At 50.4% G+C, this 17,922-nt stretch overlaps 1 protein-coding gene across 5 annotated transcripts in view; it reads left to right on the forward strand.

Moving 5' to 3' along the window:
* The first annotated feature begins 6,387 nt into the window (after positions 1–6,387).
* Positions 6,388–17,922, forward strand: part of CHST15 (carbohydrate sulfotransferase 15) — an 81,452-nt gene continuing 69,917 nt past the window's right edge. For 2 of the 5 annotated variants that reach the window (XM_084772692.1, XM_084772690.1), the window contains exon 1: positions 6,388–6,558. The gene's annotated coding sequence lies outside the window, so the exon portion shown is untranslated. Of the gene's footprint in view, positions 6,559–6,724; positions 7,307–17,922 lie in introns of those variants that run through there. The other 3 variants (XM_084772691.1, XM_084772689.1, XM_084772694.1) reach the window with 2 other exon arrangements.

Genomic DNA, 17,922 nt, shown 5'->3' on the forward strand with positions numbered 1-17,922 from the left:
CCTTATGCAATCAGCTGAGAGCTTGTGTAGAAGAAAGGTTGGGTGAGAAAGGGCTCTCTCTGTACTCATCTCTCTGTGAGCATAGTATTACTCATTATCACTAAGTTTGGGATGACATGTTACATAGCAATAGTGAGTCAGTGCCATTGTGCCCATTACTCTGGATGGGTAACGGAGACTCTGATGTCAACTTGAAGAGGGGACAGCCTAAGAGACCATTCATAGCCCAAGGAAGGATGTGAGACACCAAATGAGGTCCAAGCCAGGGCCTTGGGCCTTGCCGTCATTCTCTGACACACCAAATGCATCTAGAAAAGTCCTGGCAGGATGGAGGAGAGGGCTTTGATCTGGGTGCTTCCCTTCCCAGATGCCCGCCCGCAGCCAAAGCCATGCATACAGTGGGTGTTAATCTCACCAGAGTGATTTCTAAGGGGCTGATTTTTCTCTAGTTGATATCTATCTAAGAGCACACAGCTTCCAGACAGACACCATGTTTCATAATATCACAGGGCTTTCTCTGTGTAGCCTTGGCTGTTCTGGAACTCACTCTGTAGACCAGGCTGCCCTTGGACTCACAGAGATCTGACTGCCTCTGCCTCCCAAGGTGCGGGATTAAAGGTGTGCGCACCACCGCCTGGCCTCAGAGGTCCAGTCTGAATCAATTTGAGAAGCTGATATGAGAGGGAACCAGAAAAGAGGCAGGCCCACAGTTGTGGTGACCTTGGTTTCTACCTCGGTTGTCTCCTTGGTGCCATGGAGGCTTGAGGCATGAGTGTCAAAGGTTTTAACCAGAGGGTTGACAAGACCAGATATTCCTGGTATATATGAAGGAAAAACCAGTCAGTCAGTCGGGACCAAGGGAGGAAAAGGACAATTAGCAGGAGGCGGCTAAGGTGACAGCCCTGAGGGAGAATGACCATGGGTCTGAGGGAGCTGGTGACATGGAGCCAGATCTCTACATTTTAAAATTCCCCAGAGACTTCATGATGAGTCAGGCTTGGGACCAGGAGGGCAGCTGACTGGCCTGGAATAAGGCAGTGTTAAGACCTGAAGGCACCCAGACAGGTGCATGTGACAGCATCATAGATCTGGGGTGGTGGGAGTCGGGTGCACACCCAGGAGAGGCAGGGGAGAAGCACACATCCCAGTCAGCTCCCAGCACCTGCCTGTGGGCGTCGCTCCCATTATCCTCCCAAGCACTGCGCTGTAACATTTGACTGCGTTAAACTCTCAGCCAGGAAAATGAGATGTATTTAGAGGGTGCAGGCATTTCTCATTTGGGGCAGGCGATGATGCTCACAATTTTCCATGTCAACAGCTCATTTGTGTTGTTGGGTGGACGGTAGATCTTATGGCAGAAGCAAGTAAGTGAACCGCTCTTCGGCTGTAAACATGATCTTATTGGCAAAATGTCTATTACACAGCTAAAAACATCCGAGTTAATAGGCACTGCCCTTCAACAACCAGGAGCAACCAGAGTCCTGGGCGGCGATAACAGTGACATTATGTCTCTTTTTATCACCCCTGGGTTCTTTATGCTGCCAATTACAGGGTGTGAGTTTTCCCTTGGCTTCAGAGACCTTGTTCCCATCTCCGTTTTGTTTTCCTTCATAGGGAGGGCTCTGCTTGTGCTCGCAGCATTCCCAAGTTTCACTGGAGGGGAGAAGATCTGACTTTTAGGAGACAGGGATGATCACTGGAAGCAGAGGCTGGCGGACAAGTCAAGCAGGTGATTCCAATAGAGCCAATTGCCCAGCTCCTAGAGGGCGTGTCAGGGGGCGTGTCTGCAGCATTGGACTCTGAGCTAGACCCCAGAGCTCTAGAAGAGCCTGACAGCCCAAGGATCTGGCAGCATTGTTTGGAATAAGAAAACAGCTGCCCTCCTCTCCAGTTAGAGCAGGCAGCTTTCATGCGAATGAGCATGTTTGCTTCAAACTAGCTCCAGCCTTTCTTTCCTGAATGTTCATGCCAAGTTAACCCTGCCGCGTTAGGAAGCCTCTTGCTGTCCTAAGTCCTGTAGAGGGTTCGGATTGGGTGTAGGAGATTTTCACAAGAACCCAAATTTCACGTCGATTTGTGATGGATTAGCATACCAAAATTGGTTTAAAGTGCACTTAATGGATGCATTACTGCGGGAGGGATCCGCCCAACTGGAGGGTTTCTAAATTTATAAAACTGAAATGCACTTCGGGTTACTGAGAAGTCTAAATTTGTCAAAGTCACAGGGTGGGAGGCAGGTCGTTGCAGAAATCTGAAGCCTGGGCTGCCAAAATGAACCTGAAGCCCTTGCAAGGACCTGTAGGGCTCCTGGGCCCCTGGGCCAAGCCCTTTCCATGGCAGAAGCAGAGTCCCTGCCTCCTGTGTACTAAGCCCTGGCAATAGTGAGGGACAGAAGGTGACAGGAACCAGTTATAATGGCTTTGCCCACCATTAACTCCATGTATCAGCACTAGTACACACTAATGGTCCAGGAGTGACTTTAGGTCTGCTTCTGCATGCTTGATTCCTGAGCCTCAGTCTCCCAGCCTGAAGAATGGGCATACGCAGCAGTGATTGTTAGGAAGGGTTAAGGAAATGGTTCAGTGGTTAAGGGCACCACCTCCTCTCCCAGAGGTCCTGAGTTCAATTCCCAGCAACCACGTGTTGGCTCACAACCATCTATAATGTTATCTGATGCCCTCTTCTGCAGATAAAGCACTCATATGCAATAAATACAATAAATAAATCTTAAAAAAAAAAAGGAAGGGTTAAGGATGCAGAATGGGAAAGCGCTGCCTGTCTCATGGGGTTCTTTGGAGGTCGCTTTAGGAAGAGGGTGGGCCTTAGTTATCTCAGCGACTCCCTCTTCATCCTAGTGCATGGCACGTAGGAGTGGGTGTTCAGAGAATGATCACAGACTGAGTGAGTGAGTGAGCTACTACCGGTACATTGGGTTACGGTAAGGGCTGTGGTAGGGGTCCTTGTTATAAGGCTCTGCTGTCCTTGTGCTGTCCCTAATGAAGTCTTTATTCAAGTTGTAATTGTCACTCGTTTAATTCATACTTTAATAATGATGCTTATTAATAATAGATAATACTTTGATTCCTATAGCCCAATAATTGCACTTATTATTTTCTTTGTTTTTGAAGATTTATGTTTGTTTTATGATTATGGGTGTTTCGTCTGTGTGTATGCCCATACACTGTGTGAATACAGTGCCTATTGAGGGCAGAAGAGGACATCGGATGCCCTGGTAATGGGCTTTGAACTAGTTGTGAGCCACTATGTGGGTGCTGGGAACTGAACCCAGATCCTCTGTAAGAACAGCCAGTGTTCTTAACTGCTGAGCCATCTCTTCTCCCCCTGGCTTAGCATGTTTCAAATAAACCCACTGCTGCAATGGATCAGTCAGCTTCTGCCACAATAATGCTGTGAAGAAAACAAAAACACAACAGCTTACAACAAATAAGCATTCTGTCCTACCCTGTTTTAAGTGTGTTTAAGCCAGCTGGAGTGGCTCAGCGTACAGCTGGAGCTGGGATAACCTGGCTCCAGGGTACAAGGTGAACTCAGATCTGTTTTCTGGGTGTTCATCCTGGAGCCTCGCTGGAAAAGGAAGCTCCTATTTCAGACACGCTCTTTCTAAGGTGGGATGCTTGAATACAACAGAGCAAGGCCAGCCTCGAAGGAGCATTTGCAGCCTCTGACCCAGTTGTTCCTTAATATCTCATTGTCAAAACAGAACAAAACAAAAACAAGTCAAAAGTCAAGTCACAGAGAGGCGCAGCCTGCACACCGTGAGGTGGCGGCAGGAGAGATGTATGTCATCCTTAGTGTTTTGTAAGTGTGTCTGCCAGGTGGTCGCATGATGAAATGGGATCCCCTCCCCCCCATTGTGACATATTCAAGGGTAGAAATGTCACTCAACTATAGTCTTTGGAGGAGGGGCCTCTGTAAGCTAATAAGAATCAATTAAGATCATGAAGAGTGGGAAGTTCTGTGATTAGATACTTGTGGTTGTAAAGGGAGACCAGAACACACACACACACACACACACACACACACACACACACACAGAACCACATGGCCCCCCCCCCCCTACTGTGTGATGAACTGAATCACCCTGGGAGTCTGCTGGTAAGAAAATAACTCTGCCAGATTCTGGCTCTTGGACTCCCAGGAACATGAAGTAAATAAAACCCATTTTCTTTATGGTGCTACCCAGCTTCAGGTCTTTTGTTATAGTGACACAAAATGGACTAGTGTGACCACTGTGGAAGATTGAAGAGCTGGGATCAAGAACTCAATGTGCCACTAGGAGCTCCGAAAGAAGTGATTTACCCAGAATTACTCAGTGGGTGTTGGGAGTAGAATTTGAACCTAGGCAACCCGGAAAAGGATACCTGGGAAATGCATGCTTGTTGTCTTAAACTTCCTGCATTTGTCATCATTCTCTCCCCACCCATCCCCCACCCCCATTTTCCTCAAGACAGGGTGTCTCTGTGTAGCCTCGGCTCTCCTGGAACTCTCTCTGTAGACCATAGACCAGGCTCAAACACACACAGAGACACACTTGCCTCTACTTCCTGAGTCCTGGGATGAAAGGCGCAGTGCCATCACTGCCCAGCCCTGCATTCCTTTCTTACTCATGAACTGCTGAAGGCCTGCCAGCACTAGCCTCTCTCTATTCACACAGGGCATTCGGATGTTGTCAGAGCCTTCTGGAACAGCAGGCTAAGTTTTTGAAGTTAATGTTGAGGGAGAGAAATGAAAATCCTTCTCCAGGTAATCCCAGGGACGTGTATAATACCGTTGGAAAGTCCCGGTGGAACTCAGATCAAAGCGGCACAGGAATTTTACTTAAAAACAATTTGCTCCCACGTCAGCTGTGATTTCTGACACCTGATTTCGAAAGTCATCTGGGTGGGCCCAGCGCCATCCCCATAATGGGGGGCATGTATTGGAAAGTCCCCATACGTGTGGCCCTCGGCTCATGTTCCACACACTCTTACAGGAGGGATTTCCTCCTTGCTGTTTCCAAAGAGACCTTTGCTGTGTTTGCTTAAACCGGCTGCATGCCCCGGTCTGACAGCTGCCTGGCCCAGGACTCTGCTTGCAGGCGCCTGCACAACCCACCCTCTTAAACAGCAACCTGCACTGTGTCCCAGTGCAATTACTCGAGTATATAAACCTTACTGAAAGGCAGTCTTTTCTCCGGAGCTAATAAATAAGCCCCAAAGCCACAACATGTGTAAGACCATGAAAAATGGCATCATTATCTATTGGGAATTGTGAACTCTGCAAAAACCAACTCATTGTATTTTTAGGGGAAAAAAAGGGTTTTGTTAAAAAAAAAAAAATAAAGACCTCCAAATCACTAAGCGGAGTCTACGCGGGGAAATGGGCCGGGGTGGGGGTCGGGGGTGGGGAAGCAATCCAGTCTACTGACTGGGAGGGCAGTCTCATTGCTTCATTAATCTTTCTTTGCAGATTTTTATGTAAGAGGCAGTATTTGTTGGGAAACAAGACAGGGGTTTTGAAGAACTCCCCTGTCACCCAGGGTTCCCATCTGCAGTTATAATCCACTGATTGTGACCTCTGAATCAGTTGCCATGGATGCTGAGCCCGAAGTTTATGGCTTCAGGGTGGTAATAGCTTCTAGCGGGTGAAGTGGAATCTCAGGCAAGAGAGAAAGCGAGGACTCGCATTGTCCAAAATCATCTTTTGCACATGTGCCAGCATTCTACAGTTTGGGGGGGGCATTTTCCTGGTTGCTTCGAGAAACAGGGTGCTGGACTCTGGCCATGGGAACATGGTCAGGCCAAAGATGGCTTCTATCTTGGTCTCCAGAGTCTAGGCTTGGTGTTCCAAATGCTGTCCTGGACAAGTCTTAGGTGTTTAAGGTGTCTTTACATTAGCCGATTTCATCTTTAGACCGCAGCTGAGGGGTCGACCTCTGGAGCCCTTCCTTGGAACAACCCTCCCGTGGGCCGCTGCAGCAGACAGTGGCACTCAGGGTCCTGAAGAGCCTTACCTCTCAGAAGAAACAAACCTACAAGGCCGAAGAGCTAGGCAGCCTTCATAGGTTGCAAAAATACAACAGAGGGCGCCGAAACCACCAGCGTCAATGGCCTTGAATATCAATGTATGGGCTGTCTCTAGATCGCCAAGTTCCTTAAAATTGCCTCCAGTAGCCGGGTCACTGCTATACACACCAGGTTTCAGTTTTGCCTTTCGGAGTCACCGCAATACACAAATTGTATTTACTTGCAGGGCGAGGGGCGGGGACCAAACCCACCGCTCAGCGGGGCGCGCACGCCTTGATCTTGCATTCCAGACTCGAGCTGATGTGTGTCTGCGCGACATGGGGCGGGGGTGGGGGTGGGGGTGGGGATAGGAGGGAGGGTTCTGTTCAGAGGTTTCATTCGCCATCTGCAAGTCACTCCCAAACTTTTCTTCCCAGCGCTCGGGAAGTCAGGTTGACAAGCCCTGGTTGCCGGGCGCTAAGCGCTGGGCTGGGTGCGCGCTCCCGCGGAGTCGGAGCTGCAGAGGCTTCCGAGCTCGCCTTGGGCTTTTCAGGTACAAGTTGGGGGCCGGGTGACTGGGCTGGGGGCGATGAGGAAGCAGCAGGCGGAGGTTTGGCTAAGGGTTCCGGTGCCCTTCTGCGGGTTCTGCTTCGGTTGGCCCCGACTGGGTGCTGGGAGTCCGGCCGGCGTGGGCTGCGCGCAGCCTCACTCCCCGTGCGGAGGCTCCCGGCGCGGAGGCGGCGGCCCAGGCAGACAATGAACTTGGAGCGCGCCGAGCTCTGGCAGGTTTGGGCCGGCACCCCTCGGTCAGGCCTCCTGGTTCCTGGCGCGGTCCTCAGTAGGAGGCGTCCCTTTCTCTGCGTGGTCCTGGCCGCGCACTGGGTGCCTAGCGCGCTTGGGGACCCTGCGGGAAGAGCTGCGGGTGGCGGGGCCGGGGCTCACACGCCCCCTCCCTAGACTGAGCGAATGTGGCCCGAGCTCCGAGACAGAGGACCGGGTGGTGGCGTGGTGGCGCTGTGGACAGCAGGAGGCTGGCGGAGGACGCACGCCGCGGGGCACGCGCCGGCTAGCTGTCCCGCAGAACCGCCCCAAGGAGTCAGAATCCCCGGGACCCTGGGCTGCCGAGCCGTAGGAGCTGAGGGAGGAGGACTGCTGGATATGGGACCAATGGAAAGACAGGTCGGCGATTTTCTGGAGTGAGGTGGCTGCAGGCAGAGCTGGGGACCGGGATTCTCATAGCCGTCCTCACCGCCCCTCCCCCGCACACTTTGGGGGAAGTTTCCAGGCGCAGCCTGGGGCAGGTACGTGAGCATCTGCCTCTGTCTCTGGGTACCAATAGGGGCCGCTTCGGGAACCAGGGTTCTAGCCGCACTGCCGCTTCGGGCGGCAAGGCACGTGTGGGTCTCGGGGAACAGCCCCAGACGTCAGCGCCTGTGGGACCAAGGTTCCCGAAGAGGGACCGTGGGGACAGGCCTGGGAGGAACCGAGGGACCGGCCTGAACTTTTTTTTTTTACTCGCTGCCTTTTCCTTCGTCCCTGCCCACTAGTACACGAAGCGGCCTGACTAGGGAGTCTTGACAGTGTCCGCGGCCAGCTAGGGAGCAGTGAGCCGAAGAAGGCTGGTCTGAGCCGAGCCATGGGGCGGCGGCGGCGGCGGCAAGCCGGGAAGGCAGCGGCCCGGACGCGGGGGCGACGCTGAGGATGGCGAGAGTGTGCTAGTTAGTGGGGCTGTGTGCGCCAGCGGAGAGGAAGCGGGCGTTGTAGTGGCTGGTGGCGGGTCCTGGCGCACTTGGCCGGGTAGATCCCCTTGGGATCCTGGATGGCGCCGGGGCGAGGGGAGCAGGCAGCGCAGGGAATGAATGGAGAGCTGTGGAAGCGCCTTCTTTCTCCTTTAGGCGAACTGATTGGCCGGTTTGCACTCATACGTGTCCACATTTAGGACTCCGAGGTCCCACGCACCCTTGTTTGACTGCCTCACCGCGGTCCGAATGTCCACGTTGCCAGCCTATCTTGAGCCCCAGGGCAGACGCCGCTGATGGAGCCGCAGGAGCGGCTCAGTGCTGGGGCTGGGTTGCTTACTGCTAGGTTGATGGTAGCTGGATATTGGTGCCTCCTTGTAAGCATGCTTTAACCGCTTAGCTGAGGTGGGGAGTCTGAGGGGGTTGGAACCAGCTGCTGAGGGGCACTTTGTCCTGTCTCCTAGTAGATCTGATGGTCTCTTACTACGCCCATGTTGAGTAAATTAAGAGCATGGAGTTTTCAGGAATGAAGTTCAGGAAAGCCTTGTGAGTGGCCAGTGATTCTGAAGTTGGTTATGCTGTCCTCTGCTCCCTTCAGACGTATGTGGTGCCTCTGTTTATGAAGCTCAGCTTTCCAGAGAATGGTGTGGTTCACCTCCTTGGATTAGGGTGATCATGCCAGATGTTCATCTGAGAACATCTGTATCCATCTCCATTCCATTTGCCGTGGTAGAAAGCCAGGAGGCTTTCCCGAGGTTTTTCTTGGAGCCTGCCTGTTCTCCATCCGACTTTCCTTTAGCTGCCTCATTGCAAAATCAAGACCCCCTCCTTCAGAATATGGCATTTGGTAGTTTTACAAAATGTTTGTTGAAGCAGAACCTGTTGACTGATATGTGGACACACACACACACACACACACACACACACACACACACAGAACCTGTTGACTGATATGTGGACACACACACACACACACACACACACACACACACACACACACACACCATACGGTTTTGTTCAAAGTAGCCTGGGAATAAAAGTGCTTTATAACTGGATGGGTCTTGACCAACAAATTTTCTCCCCAACCCCCAAACTAAATAAAAACTGAGGATTTTTTTTTCTTGCCACTTGAAGCAGATGGAGTTTGGAGAGGAAGTGGTTTGCTATTGTTTCTCGACTAGGGCAGAGGTGAACAGGAAGTGAAGCTCTAGGTTCAGCCTTCCTCCCAAGGTCTTGCTCCCCAGAGAGCTGTGGCCCGAAGGAAGCACAGCACTAAGGAGGTTGGCCTGTCATGCTTTCTTTTTGATGCATGCAGAACCTGGACCACTATTTTAGCCAGGCATCTTGTGTTGTTAACTGCCACTGTCCCTTCTTCTCTTGTGTCTGAAAGGGGGCCTTGCTTTTCCACATTCCCAAGAGACTAATCTGTGCATCAGGAAGAAGCCGCACTTAAGGGAAAGGTTGGAGCCAGGGGGCAAGTCGACTTTGCTTACTCAATGCCTTGAGAAGGAGTTGAAGAATAATCTCAAATTAACTAGTTGGGCCCTAGCAGCTGGGGAACTTTGAACCTGTAGAGAGCAAGCTGGAGGGGTGTGTGTGTGTGTGTGTGTGTGTGTGTGTGTGTGTGTGTGTGTGATGAAGAAGATGCCTGAGCAAGTGAGTGACAGTGGGAAGCCCCTACTCAGCTCTAGCCAGTTGGGGGAAAAAACAGAGTTCATGAGTCTTGTTAAATTCAAGACCGTTCTTAAGCCTAGATGTGGAAGTGTGGGCTAGAGTCTAAGGATGATAGAGGTGGTGGTGATGATGATGATGATGATGATGGTGGTGATGATGATGATGATGATGGTGAATGCCCTAACCCAGTTTAAAGCTCAATAATCTGGCCCTGTGTTGATATAGCAGAGAAGACACACACTGGTAGACAGGTGACGGTCAACATAGACTGATGCCCTGATGACTTCTTGTCATGCCTGGGGCTAGATGGGGCCTGCCTAGGCTCCGCCACTTGCTGTGTGTCACAAATCCATGCATCCCCATCATGGACAGTGAGACATTGCATAAAACTTCTTGTACACTGGTTTACTGAATAGACCCCCCCCCCCACAGTTGAGTCAAGGGATGGCCTGAGGATAAGGCAGACAGAGTCCCTGCTCTCTCTTAGGAGGAGCAGACAGACATGCCGAGGTCAGACGAATGATCCTTAAGTTGCAGGCCCGGGAGCAAGAATGTGGCAAAAGTAGTGCAAGAGAGGACTGTGGGGACAGGAGAGGAGCCCGGGGTGGAGCTTGTCATAGCCACTGTGCTTGCTTGGGTCTCTTACTAACCCTCAGATAAAGACACCCCTCGGAGTTGGCAGCTGTCACTTCTCCTGTCCACACCTCTTGAGCCTCTCCCCCCCCCTTTTTTTTTTGGCATCTCGGCTGGTTCCTGTATGTAGAGATGCCATTTGAAGCGCATTTGTATGGGAGAGGAAGATGTTTTCAATTCTAAAAGCAGAAGCTTTTTCAAAAGTTGGAGCTGGCCAGAGAGTGTCACACATCTGGGCGGGCGTTCAGAAGATGTGATGTAGAAGCAGCTGTTGAGTCACTGGGGCTAAGAATGCAAACTGTGCCTCTTTCTGGGCCGTAAGGAGGCTCAGGTACCACAGCTATTAAGTTACTTCAAAGGCCACTTTGGTCCTCCAACTGGGAATAAAGAGATCCCGTTTGTCCTTAGCTGGCCGAGTATTCAGAGACAGGGTGTTTCAACTTACATGATGGCATTTTTTTCTCTTTTTATCGTTCCCCCAACTATTGGGGTCTGGTGTGTTCCCTGAGATTGCTTCTCCTCTGAAAACACTAGGACTAAACGACACAGGTGAAGACCTGGCTCTCTACGTCCTGGGGTGAACATAAAGATGGCAGACACATGCTTACTTTGTCCAGCCTCATATTCAGGAAGAAAGGGGTTTGTGTGGATGTGGGCCAATAGGGATTGCTTTTTTTTTTTTTCTAAAATACCAGAATCAAGGTGCAAGGCAGATTTTATAACACCTGTCATTACCTGTGCTCCTATACATTACAGCTGGCCCTGTGCTAGGCAGGTCTCTCTTAGAGGTCCGGGGAAGGAGAATGAGCCCCTCCCCCTGATTTTGCTTACTCATATGTGTGTGTGGGTGTGGGGGGAGGGGCAGGGGGATGTGGGGTGGAGGATGTTGGGTGGGGGATGGTCCTCGATCCAGAAGGAGAAGGCTGTGTGAATCCATGAGTGGCTCAGTGTGTGTGTGTGTGTGTGTGTGTGTGTGTGTGTGTGTGTGTGTGAGTGCCTGTGTATGAATGGGGGCAGCTGGCAAGTGGGAAGCAATTTCTGTCCTTTAAGAATTTGCAGGGATGCGGAGGGAAGGGGTACCTCCCCTCTGTCATTTTCCGCAGCTCTGTACAACATTTATGTGTTCCCTTTAGGTGTGGCCCTGGGCCAGGTGCATGGGGGGCAGAGAGTCAGCTCTCAGCATGCAGTGCCTGCAAAAGCGATGAGATTAGTGGGCGAGGCAGAACTTGTGCAAGTCAGAATTACATAATGCTGCTGACAGGCATCTTTGAGGGGCCTTGGGAAAGTGCAGTGGGAGGCTGGTGCGTGGCTTGGAGCTTGGAGTATTTGGGATGATTTCACCCGGGTGTCCTATAAAAGAGGTAAGCCCCTGCCAGGTGCTGGGAACAATGCCTGGTAAACAGCACTCACAGAGCGTTGGCTTTTGTGGTAGTTTCTGGTTTCTAGAACTCATAACCAAGCACTGAGGGATGTCTCTGAGGCCTAAAATGGCATGGCATTCCAACACACCTCATATGTACATTTCCTTAGAGCAGCGGGTTCTCAACCTGTGGGTTTCAATCCCTTTGGGGGCCCAAGGACCCTTTCACAGGGGTTGCCTAAGTCCATTGGAAAATACAGATTCGTAACAGTAGCAAAATTACAGTTATAAAACAGCAATGAAAATAATTTGATGGTTGGGGGGTCACCACAGCATGAGGAACTGATTAAAGGGTCACAGCATTAGGAAGGCTGAGGACCACTACCTCAGAGCACCATGTCCTCCATCCGATAATGGTCTACCTTGAGGCCGTGGCTGGGAATGTACTTCGGTGGTAGAGGGCTTGTCTAGCATGTGCATAGAAAAAAATAGAAGCCGGGCGGTGGCAGCGCACGCCTTTAATCCCAGCACTTGGAAGGCAGAGCTAGGCGGATTGCTGTGAGTTCGAGGCCAGCCTGGTCTACAAAAGTGAGTCCAGGACAGTCAAGGATACACAGAGAGATCCTGTCTCGAAACCACCCCCCCAAACAAAATAAAAAATAGAAAAGCAGACACACACACACGCACACACACACACACACACACACACACACACACACACACAGAGAGAGAGAGAGAGAGAGAGAGAGAGAGAGAGAGAGAGAGAGAGAGAGAGAGAGAACCCTCTAGAAGGGGCCCTGATTGCCTTGTCCCAGCTAGGTTTCCTGAGACTGGTGTCTTTACTTCTGTGGGTCATCTTATCTGTGCAGGAGGGGACGGAGACACCAACCCCTCTCTAAGCCCCCTTCAGTCGACCTTGTGAGGATGCTGTGGGTCTGTGGGTGCTTGGGCTGGCCTTCTATTTGACGCTGTTAAATATGTGCTGGCTTAGCTGGCCTTTGAATGTCACATCTTGAGCCCTTCTCTGAGACTGAAAGAGTCCCAAGCAGGAATGGATGCGGGAAGGGAGCCCCTGGCTGGGGCAGGCGCTCCTGACCCCTATTTTAAATTTCTAGAACTCATCTTGGTTCAGGCATTTTAAAGCTTTCCTAGGAAAAGTAAGGCTGGCAGATCCTCAAAAGCAGAGGGCGTCTTTAAAAAAAAAAAAAAAATGAAAACTTGGGTACCATCCAGAATTGTACTTGTGGTGGAAATACCGAAACAGGCAGCCTAGTCACCCAGGTGTTTGGAAAATACCCCAACGTGGGCAGACAATTAGTTACAGCCTGGGCCTGATTATGCTTTCCTTACCGTGTTCCGGGGCCAATGGTTTAACATTTTCTCTGGAAATGGAATATGTGCCTGCTGGGATGTTTTGTTCTTTGTGGTCAAAAAGATAGTGGGACGGTCACCTAGGAGGAAGACAGGCCAGGATGGAATTCTGTCGTGCCTTTCCGTGCCCTTGCAGCTAGCTTCCCTGGGGGCACTGGATTCATTGACACCTTCATCACATGGTCCAACCTGCCATTCAGAGTGGGAGGGGCTGCGGGAGAGATGCATTGTGCCCTTAGTCTGCACCCTTGATAGATGGGCCTTGGAACCTGTCTGTACTTTCTCTGCTTGTGAGGGAGCTCAGCCAATGCGAAGAATAGCCAGCACTTCCGGTCAGCACATGTTTGGGGCCACCGTGCAGACATTCTCCTAGCTCAGGGGTTGGATCCTTTAGCTACTCTGAGAAACCACGTAAGTCCCAGGCGGAGCTTGTTTTGGCTTCATGGCAATTCTGATTCAAAGTCTTGCTGTGCTTTTTCATCTTTTTTCCCATGACCAGGGCCGGGCAAGGCTTCATGTATCACAGTTTCCTCATTTATAAACGATGAAGCTAGCAACCGCTGCCTGCTGAGTGGGTTATTATAAATAGTACAAGTTGGGGGTTCAGGGATACTCCCCAAATCTAGCCACTGCTCTGGTGGAGGTCAAATTGGTTTTGCCCCCATCTGAAGCTGAGGTTGGAACGTACACTGAACCAGTATGGTAGGCGAGGTAAAACCATGCAACAGGGCTTGACTGACTCAGCAGTGTGCACACACGGGAAGCTTTGTCCCCTTCTGCACAGGCACCTTTCTCCTTGGTGTAGGCAGCAGGTGAAATACTTATTGTGAGGCAGGCAGTGAAGGCCTATGTCTTACTTCTATTTTCTCAGGACAGTGTAGATATGTTGTTCCGGTGGAGACACTGAAGAGGTCCCGCATGTAGCTTTCTCCCTCTGGCAGGAAGCAAAGCACTGAGCCCAGTGTCTGGCCCATGGCGAAGGGTCATTTCTTGGGGTTGTGATGGGCAAGGTGGCCTCAGTGTGTATGTGATGTGTCGATTCTGTGTTGTTATACGCCGTGGGAGATTATCTGGCTTTGAATTCAAGAAGAACATCCCCTTTTCACAAGAATGTTCCTTTCCCACGTCTTGCCTTTCTAAGGAGTGACTGCAGATTCAAGGCCACATTCCCAGCTGAATGCTGTTCACTCGGATGGAGGTAGCGGCTGACTGCTAGGCAGGGATCTTCTTTTTTCTTGCTCCCTCCACTGGCAGTGGACGTCCCCCTTCCCCCTTTTCTCCTTTTTTGTCTTGGTATGTAGCTGAGGTTGGTCTCAAACTGCTGAACTTAGCTATGCTGGGTCAGTCTTCCCTATGCTGGGACACTTGGCTTATGGTGTGCCCCCCACTGGCCTGCACTTCTGCCAGGCAGAGTTCTTTGGGCCAAGTTCCCTGGCCAGCCAGCCTAGACTTGGCTGTACTCAGGTCCCCTGGCTACTGAGAAGGGGGACCCCTGCATCTGCTCCTCTTTACTTGTGTCCAGACCCTCCCTTTAGCATTGCTGCTGTTCAGAAGCCGGGGAAGTCACTGCCTCCGTGTCTCATGCACCTCTGTATCCCATCCGCATGCAGCATTCCTTCTCTGAGCTTCTACAGTTCCACTCACCTGTACTTCTCAGTTTTGTGTTATTTTCCACGCGTGTTATGCTCTGGTTTTGTAGTTAACATCTGTTTGCCTGGCCTGGTGGGCCCCTTTTCACTTTCTTTATCGTTGGACCTATTCCTAGTTGAGAGGGATTGTCATGTGTTGAATTCATGCATCGATTTACAAAGCTCTGCCTGAAAGCTGGTCTCCTGAGGAGGCTCATGTATTCCCAGAAGATAAGAATTCTGGATTTGGTATCACATGACCCAGGAGTTTGACACTTGTTGGTCTTCTAGAAGAGCCTGGTGTAGTGACCCTGGATTCTTGGCGTCATATTGGAGGGGCTATTATAAGAGCAATCACAGATTTTTTTGTGTGTGTGAGTCTTGAGAGTCATGAGGAAAATGTTATGGGAATTTGGTTGCTGCTGCAAGAGTATAAACAGGAGTTATCTACTCAGGCAGGAGCCAGGGGCCGTTATTATTTTGCGTGCCTGGAACATATAGCTTGTCTTAAGGTTCCAGTCTCCTTTGTTTGGAATGTAAATATTTGCATTAAAAACATAAAGTATGTCCTAGTGTGTATTTTTAGTGACTCTAATGTCTAAACCCCAAACCAGACTATTGGTCTACGGAGGATTGTTTTCCTCCAATTTGTGAACCTGTTTATATAAAGAGTCTTCCAAATGTACACACACCAGACCGTGTTTACTTTGTGTGCAAGCGGGATCTCCAGGCTTCCAGGAAAGCAGTGGCTCTGATGCATCTGCGTTGCCGGTGGTGAGTCTCAGCGCACACTGCTGATCTCTCCATAGGATGGCACAGCTATAGGGAACAGTAGCTGACTTCGGGCCCAGCCCTCACTGGATCATCTAACTCCGCCTTCTGGTTCAGTTTCCAGGTGGTCCTGGTTGATCTCTGCGTCTTCTAACCACGCACTTTGCTTCAGAACCGTTTATTGCTCCAGGACACTGGCTCTCAACCTTCCTATTACCTCATGTTGTGGTGACCCCCCATCCAAAAAATTATTTTTGTTGTTACTTTATGGCTAAACTTTTGCTATTGTTACATCCTCCACAGTTATGTGGAGAGCAGGGACTAACTCTTGGCATGAGCTCTGGTGCTCCATATTTGACGACCTCCCCTTGGTGGGGAGCCCTAGTGGCACTCAAAGAAAGAATAGGCAGACTACCAAGACGGGACTTGATAGCCGGTGACCATAAAGTGGGGGAGGAGATGCCCCTTGGGCATGGACCTAAGGGAGGGTAGTAGGGTCAGGGTGGAAGGGTAGGAGGAACGGGAGGATACGAGTGATGGGAGAACAATTGAGTTGTAATCTGAATAAATTAATAAAAAATAAAAAAATAGTAATGTTAGTATCTGATGTGCAGGATATCTGACATATGAACTCCATGGGGGGTTGAGACCCACAAGTTGTGAGCCACTGCTCTAGAAAGACATCTAGGACAGTCATGTTGGTCCCCTGTAGACCCATTGCTGGGTTGGTGTTGAACTGTGCAGATCCGTGTGATAACTTCCTCCATCATCACATTTAGGACAAGTTGGCTTTTCATGTGTTCTCTGGAGGCTAAATATTTGCTTGCTTATCCAGTCTGCCTTGTATTCTGGGTTCAAGGCTAGTGGCTGGTGGGAACTGGCCTAGACCTCTTGCCCTGCCTGGAGGTAAGGGCTGGGGAGGTCACTTCTGGGACCTCCTGTGAGTCAGTCTTGGATTGAAAGCATAACAGGGTGAAAGATTCTAGATTCTTGGCTGGGTTACTAATTAAACTGACGTAAGACAGACGGACAGAGGAGGGGTTGATTAATTTAGACATGGCAGTCTCACCGACTAGCACATGGGAAGAAGGGGAGGTGTGATTGAAGGCCGCCCTGAGCTAGAGAAACAGAAGGGTTGAGTCTCCTGGGGGCATGGCCATACGGGTACAAGGGGGTAAGGGTAAGTCTTTGTTGCGCTGTCAACAAACACTGTCTTGTGCAACTAAAGTCTCAGGGGACTAACGCTATCTTAGCAACAACCACCAGAAGAAGAGGGGAGTCTGCCTGAGTGGGTGCCTCCCTACACTGATGAGAGTCTGGAGGGGACTCTTAGCACTGACTTTCTGCTAGCTCGGCGGACAGTGGGCTCAGAGGAAGCCTCAGTCTGTATCCTCCTTCTCCAGTGGCCTCAGTTTGAAGGGAGCGGTGTATCAAGCATATTCCAGAAAGCAGCTGAGAAGGACAGGCACCGTAGAGGAAGACCCAATCTGAGTGAGGAGCTCCTGAACGGGCTGTGTGAGAGTAGCTGCGAGGACGAAGCCCAGCTTGCAACATAGATAAGGATGTTCTATGTGCCAGAAAAAGGATCATCCATTAAGAGCTACAGGCGGGGCTGGAGAGATAGCTCAGTAGTTAAGAGTACTGGCTGCTTCTGTAGAGGTCCTGGGTTCAATTCCCAGCACCCACCCACATGGCAGCTCACAACTGTCTGTAACTCCAGGTTTAGGAGATCAGTCAGTGGCACCAGGCATGTATGAGGTACACATATATGTGCATAGAGGCAAAATATTCATATACAGAAAAACAAAAAAGAAAAGCTACAAGCACTGAGTGACACCAAAGATGCCACATGTGTTATAGGTGACTTAAGGGCGGGTTATCCAAGCCTATTAGAGTCCAGATGGTTCCATTATAAGTCTTGGGGGTGTCTTCTCTGCTGGGCTTTGGTCTTGCCTTGGCCCAATCTTTCCTTGAAGTGTCTCTGTGTCTCCCTGTTGGAATGGAAATGTTTATTTCATGCCATTATATATTTCAAAATACGTTATCTTCATTTTGCTATCACAGAGCCTCTTGGTTAAGAGATTGCATGAGTTGTGGAAGGTACTTTGGACTTTTGAGTAGCATTGGAACTATAAGACTATGGGGACTTTTGAAGTTTGAATGAATGCACTTTACACTGCGAGATGGCCAGGGGCTTATGTAGACCAGGATAGGGAAGGCTACTGGGTTCTGATTGTGAAATATAGGCTCATTTGTACTTGGTCCCCAGCTGGTGGCACTGTTTTGAGAGGTTGTAGAACTTTTGGAGATGGGGTCTGAGTGACCGCTGTGGGGCCATAGGGACAGGGCTAGAGCACTACAGCCTGGCTGTCTTTCTGGCCCTTGTTCTTTGCTTCATGATTGGCTACTGAGATGTGAGTAGAATGTGCTGGAAGCTCCTGATTCTGTATGGAATTGTCCATCTATAGCCTTCTTTACCATGGCAGACCTCGAGTCCAAATAAACCCTCCCTTGAATTGCTCCTGGCAGACATTCCAATGCAGCGACGAGGGAAGCTGATGAGTTAGGTGACATCTCCTTAATTTTTTAAAACTGAAGTTTCAACCTCTTAGGAGCATGAGGTGGGTGGATTTCTCAAGCCCAGGAGGTCAAGATCAGACTAGTCAATGTGGTGAGGTCCCATCTCAAACAGCAGCAACACATAACCACAACCAACCAACCATCCTTTGGCTCAGAGGGTA

This window comes from Acomys minous, assembly GCF_964271855.1.
Source record: "Acomys minous genome assembly, chromosome: 2".
NCBI lineage: Eukaryota > Metazoa > Chordata > Mammalia > Rodentia > Muridae > Acomys > Acomys minous.